The sequence below is a fragment of the Triticum urartu genome, chromosome 7A (genome assembly GCF_056163025.1).
Source record: "Triticum urartu cultivar PI428250 chromosome 7A, HENAU_Tu73, whole genome shotgun sequence".
NCBI classification, from domain to species: domain Eukaryota; kingdom Viridiplantae; phylum Streptophyta; class Magnoliopsida; order Poales; family Poaceae; genus Triticum; species Triticum urartu.
The window spans coordinates 240,128,712-240,138,466 of record NC_141879.1 but is presented as its reverse complement, the minus strand read 5'-3'; the positions used below and the strand labels follow the sequence as shown (position 1 = coordinate 240,138,466).

The 9,755-nt window shown below is 44.6% G+C and overlaps 1 long non-coding RNA gene across 3 annotated transcripts; it reads right to left on the bottom strand.

Annotated features, from left to right (window-relative positions):
- Positions 1-3,110: 3,110 nt before the first annotated feature.
- LOC125518697 (uncharacterized) lies at positions 3,111-8,036 on the bottom strand. Of its 3 annotated transcripts, XR_015611882.1 has the most exons (4): positions 7,836-8,036; positions 7,522-7,707; positions 6,915-6,992; positions 3,111-4,173 (listed from the first exon to the last, which is right to left on the bottom strand). It is a non-coding gene; the product is annotated as an uncharacterized LOC125518697 (long non-coding RNA). The 3 variants fall into 3 exon arrangements; XR_015611883.1 differs by lacking the exon at positions 6,915-6,992 and having other exon boundaries at positions 7,836-8,035; XR_015611884.1 differs by lacking the exon at positions 6,915-6,992 and having other exon boundaries at positions 3,111-3,417; positions 7,836-8,034.
- Between the last annotated feature and the right edge of the window lie 1,719 nt (positions 8,037-9,755).

Sequence of the window (9,755 nt, the reverse complement as noted above, 5' to 3'; positions counted from 1 at the left end):
TACAAGAACATGATCATCTCATACATCACATATATCATTCATCACATCCTTTGGCCATATCACATCACAAAACACTTGCTGCAAAAACAAGTTAGACCTCCTCTAATTGTTGTTGCAAGTTTTTTACGTGGCTGCTATAGGTTTCTAGCAAGAACGTTTCTTACCTACGCTAAAACCACAACGTGAATTGCCAATTTCTATTTACCCTTCATAAAGACCCTGTTCATCGAATCCGATCCGACTAAAGTGGGAGAGACAGACACCCGCTAGCCACCTTATGCAACTAGTGCATGTCAGTCGGTGGAACCGGTCTCACGTAAGCGTACGTGTAAGGTTGGTCCGGGCCGCTTCATCCCACAATGCTGCCGAATCAAGATAAGACTAGTAACGGCAAGATAATTGACAATATCGACGCCCACAACTACTTTGTGTTCTACTCGTGCATAGTAACTACGCATAGACCTAGCTCATGATGCCACTGTTGGGGAACGTAGCAGAAATTCAAAATTTTCTACGCATCACCAAGATCAATCTATGAAGTAATCTAGCAACGAGGGGAAGGAGAGTGCATCTACATACCCTTGTAGATCGCTAAGCGGAAGCGTTCAAGTGAACGGGGTTGGTGGAGTCGTACTCGTCGTGATCCAAATCACCGATGATCCTAGTGCCGAACGGACGGCACCTCCGCGTTCAACACACGTACAGCCCGGTGACGTCTCCTACGCCTTGATCCAGCAAGGGGAGAAGGAGAGGTTGGGGAAGACTCCATTCAGCAGCAGCACGACGGCGTGGTGGTGGTGGAGGAGCGCGGTACTCCAGCAGGGCTTCGCCAAGCACCGCAAGAGACGAGGAGGGAGAGGGGTAGGGCTGCGCCAAGAAGGAGATGTTCTCGTGTGTATGGCAGCCCAAAACCCCCACTATGTATAGGGGAAAGGGAGGGGCTGCGCCCCCACCTAGGTTTCCACCCCTAGGGGTGGCGGCCAGCCCTAGATCCCATCTAGGGGGCGGCCAAAGGGGGAAAGAGGGGGGCGCGCACCACTAGGTGGGCCTTAGGCCCATCTGAGCCTAGGGTTTCCCCCTTTTCCCTTCTCTCTTCGCCTTGGGCCCTGGTGGGGGGGGGCGCACCAGCCCACCTGGGGCTGGTCCCCCTTCACACTTGGCCCACGCAGCCCTCTGGGGCAGGTAGCCCCACCTGGTGGACTCCCGGGACCCTCCCGGTGGTCCCGGTACGTTACCGATAGCACCCGAAACTTTTCCGGTGACCAAAACAGGACTTCCCATATATAAATCTTTACCTCCAGACCATTCCGAAACTCCTCGTGATGTCCGGGATCTCATCCGGGACTCCGAACAACATTCGGTAACCACGTATATCTATTCCCTGTAACCCTAGCGTCATCGAACCTTAAGTGTGTAGACCCTACGGGTTCGGGAACCATGCAGACATGACCGAGACAAATCTCCGGTCAATGACTAACAGCGGGATCTGGATACCCTTGTTGGCTCCCACATGTTCCACGATGATCTCATCGGATGAACCACGATGTCAAGGACTTAATCAATCCCGTATACAATTCCCTTTGTCTAGCGGTACGATACTTGCCCGAGATTCGATCATCGGTATCCCGATACCTTGTTCAATCTCGTTACCGGCAAGTCTCTTTACTCGTTCCGTAACACATCATCCCGTGATCAACTCTTTGATCACATTGTGCACATTATGATGACGTCCTACCGAGTGGGCCCAGAGATACCTCTCCGTTTACACGGAGTGACAAATTCCAGTCTCGATTCGTGCCAACCCAACAGACACTTTCGGAGATACCTGTAGTGAACCTTTATAGCCACCCAGTTACGTTGTGACGTTTGGCACACCCAAAGCACTCCTACGGTATCCGGGAGTTGCATAATCTCATGGTCTAAGGAAATGATACTTGACATTAGAAAAGCTTTAGCATACGAACTACATGATCTTTGTGCTAGGCTTAGGATTGGGTCTTGTCCATCACATCATTCTCCTAATGATGTGATCCCGTTATCAACGACATCCAATGTCCATGGTCAGGAAACCGTAACCATCTATTGATCAACGAGCTAGTCAACTAGAGGCTTACTAGGGACATGGTGTTGTCTATGTATCCACACATGTATCTGAGTTTCCTATCGATACAATTCTAGCATGGATAATAAACGATTATCATGAACAAGGAAATATAATAATAACCAATTTATTATTGCCTCTAGGGCATATTTCCAACAGTATCCTCCTTTGAATGATTTAAGTGACTTGACTTGGCGCATGTTCATGCATGTAGTTGAAACAAAATCAACATAGCCTTCACGATATTTATGTTCATGGTGGATTATATCCTACTCATGCTTGCATTCGGTGTTGATTAATTTTAATGCATGTTCATGACTGTTCTCGCTCTCTAGCTGGTCGCTTCCTAGTCTTTTGATAGCCTTCACCTGTACTAAGCAGGAATACTGCTTGTGCATCCAATCCCTTAAACCCCAAAGTTATTCCACATGAGTCCACTATACCTACCTATATACGGTATCTACCTGCCGTCCCAAGTAAATTTGTATGTGCCAAACTCTAAACCTTCAAATAAACATCCTGTTTTGTATGCTCGAATAGCTCATGTATCAACTAGGGCTGTCTGTATCTTCCATGTTAGGCGGGTTATTCTCAATAGGAGTGAACTCCGCTCCTCACTCACGAGATAACACTAACAGAAACTATGATTTTACCTAGAGCTATAAACCCTAGGTGAAATGGCAAAAACCATAGGGAAAGACTTTACCTTGGGCTTGCCCTAGGTAAAGAACCCTAGGTAAAGTATACGGGAAAGGGCTCTTTACCTAGAGTGTATACAGTAAACCCTAGGGGAACTTCTTTACCTAGGGGGACAAGCACTAGGGGAAGTTTTTCATATGGATGTGGTGTCCAACATGGAAAGGTTGTTTACCTACAGCCATGAGCACTAGGGAAAGATTGTGGGTTCCTGTGCATTACCACACCACCGTACCATTGAAAGATTTACATATGAATCTAAATTTGAATTCAAAATTGCCATAATTCAAAAGCAAGCCATAATTATGGATCATAAGTCAAATCATATAATTAATATAGATAACTCCGGATATCAGTAATCACATATACACATCAGATGCCATAATATCACCAGCACCGCATGTTTGTCCAGAATTAGGCTAGCTAGCTACAATTAGCTACAACGGGCTAACTAAACTAACCAACCACTGCATGTTTGTCTAAAATTGGCTAGCTAGCTACAATTTGCTACAGCTAGCCAACATCATGGCAAACATATCGCTGTAGAAATCGGCATCCTTATTGATTTCCTTGATCTTCTCCTTCAGCATTGTATGTTAACTTCACATCCCTGTAAGTTGCTGCGACATCAAAATCAAATTGACAGTGCATGTTTCTTAGTATCAAATTAAGTAAGTAGCGGCGACATCAAAATCAAATTGACAGTGTAAAGTTCTAAGTATTAAATTAAGGTTTATATAATAGACCATTCAATGGAACTTGCCTGTTTTCAGGATCGATTTCTAGTGCCTTCTTAATGTCAACCTATTCTAACTCCAGGTTAGCAAGATGAGTGTAAGCTTGAGACCTTTCATATAAAGTATTGACATTTTGGCTGTCTAGTTTCAGAACCTATCAAGAAAAAACATATGTTAGAGCATCTACAGCGGCACTGGGCAAATTTGGCCCCTCATACATCCGCAGGCACGCCCAGTCAGTGTCCGGGCGCGTCCGGGCAATCCTCTATTTTTTGCTCCAAAATAACTGTGACCCCCACTTCTTCTCTCTGTGTGTGGCATTTCATCGAACAACTCACATGCACACAGACCGGAGACAGTGCTAACGAGCTCCGGCCCGAGGAACGCGATACGCGCGGGTATGCGAGGTGGTCCGGCGCGTGCACGCGGCGGTGGCAGCCACCATGCTCGTCCAGACGCAGACACGGGTGTGAGCTCTGGCCTCCGCGTCGGACATGCAGATGCGTGCACGTGAACTGGGATGCAGGTGCGCACGTGAGCTCCGGCTCCGACGCAAGCACACTGTGCGCCACTAGCACGCACTCGACCGCGGCCGGATCCAGCACGCATGCGAGCAGCGAAGGGCGCAGGCTGGGAGCTCTATAGAAACACAAATGATGAAACTTCAAACACACTTCTATGATACTTAAAAATCAATCATGATCATGAGAATTTGTGACGCAAGTGAAAGCCTGTAAATAGATCTCAACTATGATTATCACCAAAACCTAGTTTGTCATTGAATTCTCAAATAGTAGTTGATCTAGAAACTTCTCCTCGGTACAATAACCTCGCAACATAACAAAGCACATGCGTAAATTAATTTTCTACAATATATGTGTTGTCAAAATGTAATACTGATTTTTAGCAATCAATAATGAGCCTACTAAAGCCATCGTTAGATTTACAAAGTACTACAAAAAAACCATAAATTGGACATCCAATGTTGAATCATATATAACCTGAAGATGTGCCATGTGTTGTAGGCATCAAACTGGGATTCAGGAAATATCTCGGGAGAACAGAAGCAATTTGCCTGACGGAACTGCTCTATAGTTCCTTGTTGTTATGAAATAGAAACCCTTTATATAGAAAAACACTAACTTCCTTGCTGAATTTGATAGGATAGTCCAACAAAAGAAACAGAAATATAGTATGAAATATATGTTGTGCACAACTACTGCAAATGCACTAATTTCTACATCCTAAATGTGTGAACCTGCTGAGATAATATAACATCTTAGCATGTAGAGGCTATTATGCTACAAATGGATTAAACAAAAAGATGATGAAGAGCGGCTTTCGAGTATTTAGTCTATAGACATAGAACCCTCTGATTGAGCTCATTAAGTTAAAGGAAATTAGCATAGATAAGAATACAAAAACAATTATCAAGATAACTGGGGGTATATACTAAATAGGTTCACCAATAAAAAGCCTGTAGTGCAAGACAAATACAAAATTAAACTTTAACCAGAAAAGTTTAATACTAGCACAATAACCAACTTAGATTAGAAAAATGCAACTGAGAATTGCATAATCTAATAAGGTATTATTATATAATGGACATTTTGTAGGATCTAGAAGTAGATGTGTCTAGAGGGGGGTGATTAGACACTTTGTGCTAAAGTTGCAATTTTTAAGCTTTTTCGGTTTAAGTGGAGTTTAGGCACAAATTCAACACACACAATACATATCAAGCAAGCATGCAAAGAGTATATGAGCAGTGGAATGTAAAGCATGCAACTTGCAAGAATGTAAAGGGAAGGGTTTGGAGATTTCAAACGCAATTGGAGACACGGATGTTTTTCCCATGGTTCGGATAGGTGGTGCTATCCTACATCCACGTTGATGGAGACTTCAACCCACGAAGGGTAACGGTTGCGCGAGTCCACACAAGGCTCCACCCAAGGGCAACGGTTGCGCGAGTCCACACAGGGCTCCACCCACGAAGGGTCCAGGAAGAAGCAACCACCCACAAAGGGTCCACGAAGAAGCAACCTTGTCTATCCCACCATGGCCATCGCCCACGAAGGACTTGCCTCACTAGCGGTAGATCTTCACGAAGTAGGCGATCTCCTTGCCCTTACAAACTCCTTGGTTCAACTCCACAATCTTGTCGGAGGCTCCCAAGTGACACCTAGCCAATCTAGGAGACACCACTCTCCAAGAAGTAACAAATGGTGTGTAGGTAATGAACTCCTTGCTCTTGTGCTTCAAATGATAGTCTCCCCAACACTCAACTCTCTCTCATAGGATTTGGATTTGGTGGAAAGAAGATTTGAGTGGAAAGCAACTTGGGAAGGCTAGAGATCAAGATTCATATGGTGGGAATGGAATGTCTTGATCTCAACACATGAGTAGGTGGTTTTCTCTCGGAACATATGAGTAGGAATGATGTGTGTGTTCTGATGGCTCTCTCTTCAAATGAGAAGGAGGTGGAGGGGTATATATAGCCTCCACACAAAATCCAACCGTTACACAGTTTTCCAATCTCGGTGGGACCGAATCAATAAACTCGGTCGGACCGAAATAGTAAACCTAGTGACCGTTAGGAATTTCGGTGGGACTGACATGCAACTCGGTAGGACCGATTCGGTTAGGGTTTGGGCATAACGTAATCTCGGTGAGACCGATTACACAAACTCGGTGAGACCGAATTTGGTAATTGGCTAACCAGAGAGTTGTTCAGGCAAACTCGGTGGGGCCGATTTTCTCTTTCGATGAGACCGAGTGGAACTCGGTGAGACCGAAAAGTTACAAAGGGGAAACACTGAGTTTACATTGCAATCTTGGTGGGACCGATTGCATATCTCGGTGGGACCGAGAATATTGCCATGGGTAACAGAGAGTTTGCAAGCCCATCTCGGTGGGACCGAGAACCTTATCGGTAGAACCGAATTGCTAGGGTTTGGTAGTGGCTAATGACAAGTGAAACTCGGTGGCGCCGGATAGGAAGAATCGGTAGGACCGAGTTTGGCTTAGGGTTTAGGTCAAATGTGGGTATGGGAAAGTGGTTGAGGATTTTGGAGCATATCATTAAGCACATGAAGCAAGAGGCTCATTAAGCAACACCTCATCCCTCCTTGATAGTATTGGCTTTTCCTATGGACTCAATGTGATCTTGGATCACTAAAATGTAAAATGAAGAGTCTTGAGCTTGAAGCTTTAGCCAATCCTTTGTCCTTAGCATCTAAGGAGTTCCCACAACCTTTAGTCCATGCCACTCCATTGTTGAACTTATCTGAAACATGCTAGATAGAAGTGTTAGTCCAACAAGAGATATGTTGTCATCAATTATCAAAACCACCTAGGGAGCACTTGTGCTTTCACATTTTTACCATGAAGTTCTGAAATTGTACTTGCAGATGTTCTGGGATCCTAACCTTAGTTTCCTATCTCCTGGAAAGTATATAGATCTAAAGGAAATCAGTCTGATGCCCAAGGTCTGGAAATCAGGAACTATTCTTCAGTTACAGCTATCCCTAAAAGGATAACAGTGTCATCACTAAATTTTAAAAGTCGAGGTGATGGCCTTATCTATGAAGAAACAGAGGTCATGTGAATTTCACAAACTTTCACTCCCTGAGCTCTAAATAAAATAAGCAACTGCAAATGGCTATAAAATCCTAAAATTGTAGTGCGAGGGAGCTCTCAAACAATCCACAGCTAGTACATAGCTAAAAACTTTGAATGAACCTCCCATGTGTTTGTACTGCTTGTAATTAGTTCCTAAAAAACTAGACAATCATCTGAATACAACTGACCAGTTGAACACCTCATTTGGCTAAATAACTAACTCACGGTCAAGACAATGCACACAACAATTTGCAGCAACAACAAAAAAGGTTCGCACACAAGCGTAACATTGTACTGAATCTAAGACCCTTATACTATTCGTGTATCAAACAATAAGCCACAAATACAAGAGGAAATATGCAGCATCACCTAGGTAGCTGGGGCGTCATGGTGTCATGGCCAGTGCAGAGGTGGAGCTGGGGTCGGACTTCATCAAGGTCATGTAGATGCCGGCGCTGTCGTCCGAGCCGACCGGCCATCACGGGCTGCTGTTGGGCGGCACCGACACCTGTAGCCTTTCCTCCACGGTCTCAATCCCCCTGTTCTTTGTCCCTCCTAGAAGATGCATCATACACAAAAAAGAGTATGCTATGAGATCCATATTCTAGAGCGCTAGGGTTGTGGATCTGGATCCGGGGCGGCCAAGCATTGGGATCAGGGAGGGGGAGGGGGGATCGACTCACTGGCGGCAAGGAGAGGCGGCAGTGTAGGAGAGCAACGATCTGCATAGACCATGCGTGGTGGATCTGGACGGGGGCGAGCACGACCGGACGGTGTGGGGTGAGCACGGCGGCGCAACGGTGGAGGATGGCTCAATGTCGCCTGGACGCTTCGGGAGAAGGGGGAAATATTGGGCTTTTCTGGCGGCGCTTTGAGGAGGAAACCTAACTATGCCGAAATTTTGTGCTGCGCGCCATTTCCCGGTGCTTTTTTATTGAAAATTGTCTTTCCCTAGGGTGTATTATTCCTTTGTTTTACTATGCCTTGATGAGGAGATCAATAAGTTCTAGGTAAAGGCCTTCACCCTAGGTAAAATGTGGATTTCTAGTAGTGTAAATGGCTGGTCACCGGTATGCCCAGTCCCATGCTTTATGCAAACTAAATCAAAATAATTGCAAACAAAACTCCCCCTGGGACTCTTGTTAGTTGGAGGCACTCATTGTTCGAGCAAGCCATGGATTAATGCTTGTTGATGGAAGGGGCAGTATAAACTTTACCATTCTGTTTGGGAACCGCCTATAATGTGTGTAGCATAGAAGATATTGCCATTTCTTGGCTGTTATGTTGACAATGAAAGTATACCACTCAAAATATTATTCACTTCTATTTCAAAACCGAGCTCTGGCACCTCTACAAATCCCTGCTTCCCTTTGCGAAGGGCCTATCTATTTACTTTCATGCTGAGTCATTATCCTCTTATTAAAAAGCACCAGTTGGAGAGAACCACTGTCATTTGCATTCATTACTGTTAGTTTACATTGAGTATGACTTGACTGGATCTCTTTTACCATGAATTACAATGTCTAGTCAGTCCTTGGTCTTTAAAGGTGCTCTGCATTTATGTTTTGCGGTCTTAGAAAGGGCTAGCGAGATACCATCTTGTTATATCATATTATGATTGTTTTGAGAAAGTGTTGTCATCCGAGATTTATTATTATTGCTCGCTAGTTGATTATGCCATTGATATGAGTAAACTTGAGACCTAAGCGTTATTGCGAATGTGGTTAGTTATAATCTTTGCTGAAAACTTGAATGTTGGCTTTACATATTTACAATAACAAGAGCAAACAGAGTTTGTAAAAGTTTTTCTTTATCACTTTCAGTTTGTCAACTGAATTGCTTGAGGACAAGCAAAGGTTTAAGTTTGGGGGAGTTGATACGTCTCCGTCGTATCTACTTTTCCAAACACTTTTGCCCTTGTTTTGGACTCTAACTTGAATGATTTGAATGGAACTAACCCGGACTGACGCTGTTTTCGGCAGAATTACCATGGTGTTATTTATGTGCAGAAACAAACGTTCTCGGAATGACCTGAAACTTCACGGAGCAACTTTTTGGAAAATATAAAAAATACCTGCAAAACATGAAGGCCAGGGGGCCCACCACCTGTCCACGAGGGTGGGGGCGTGCCGCCATACCTCGTGGTCCCCCTGGTGCCTCTTCGACTCCAACTCCAACTCTATATATTGTGTTTCGGGGAGAAAAAAATCAAGGAGAAGAATTCATCGCGTTTTACGATACGGAGCCGCCGTCAACACTACAAAAAAATACACTTCCATGATGATACGTGTTTGTCACAGTAGGTCGCGTTTTCTGTCATGCATGTACATCCATGACAAATTTATGACAGAATCAAGATAGTCATACCTGTGCTGTCATAGAAGTGTTCCATGACATTGCCAAAATTATCATCACAGAAGTGTCCACTTCCATGACGATAAATCACGCGTCACAGAAGTGCTTCCGTCAAGGGTGACCGACACGTGGCATCCACCGTAACGGAACGCCGTTAAGCTATCGGGTCGGATTTTGGATCCGATAACCCGTTAACAGCCATGACCAATGCCGATTTTCCATGTGTAAAATTCTCATTGGCTGAGGGA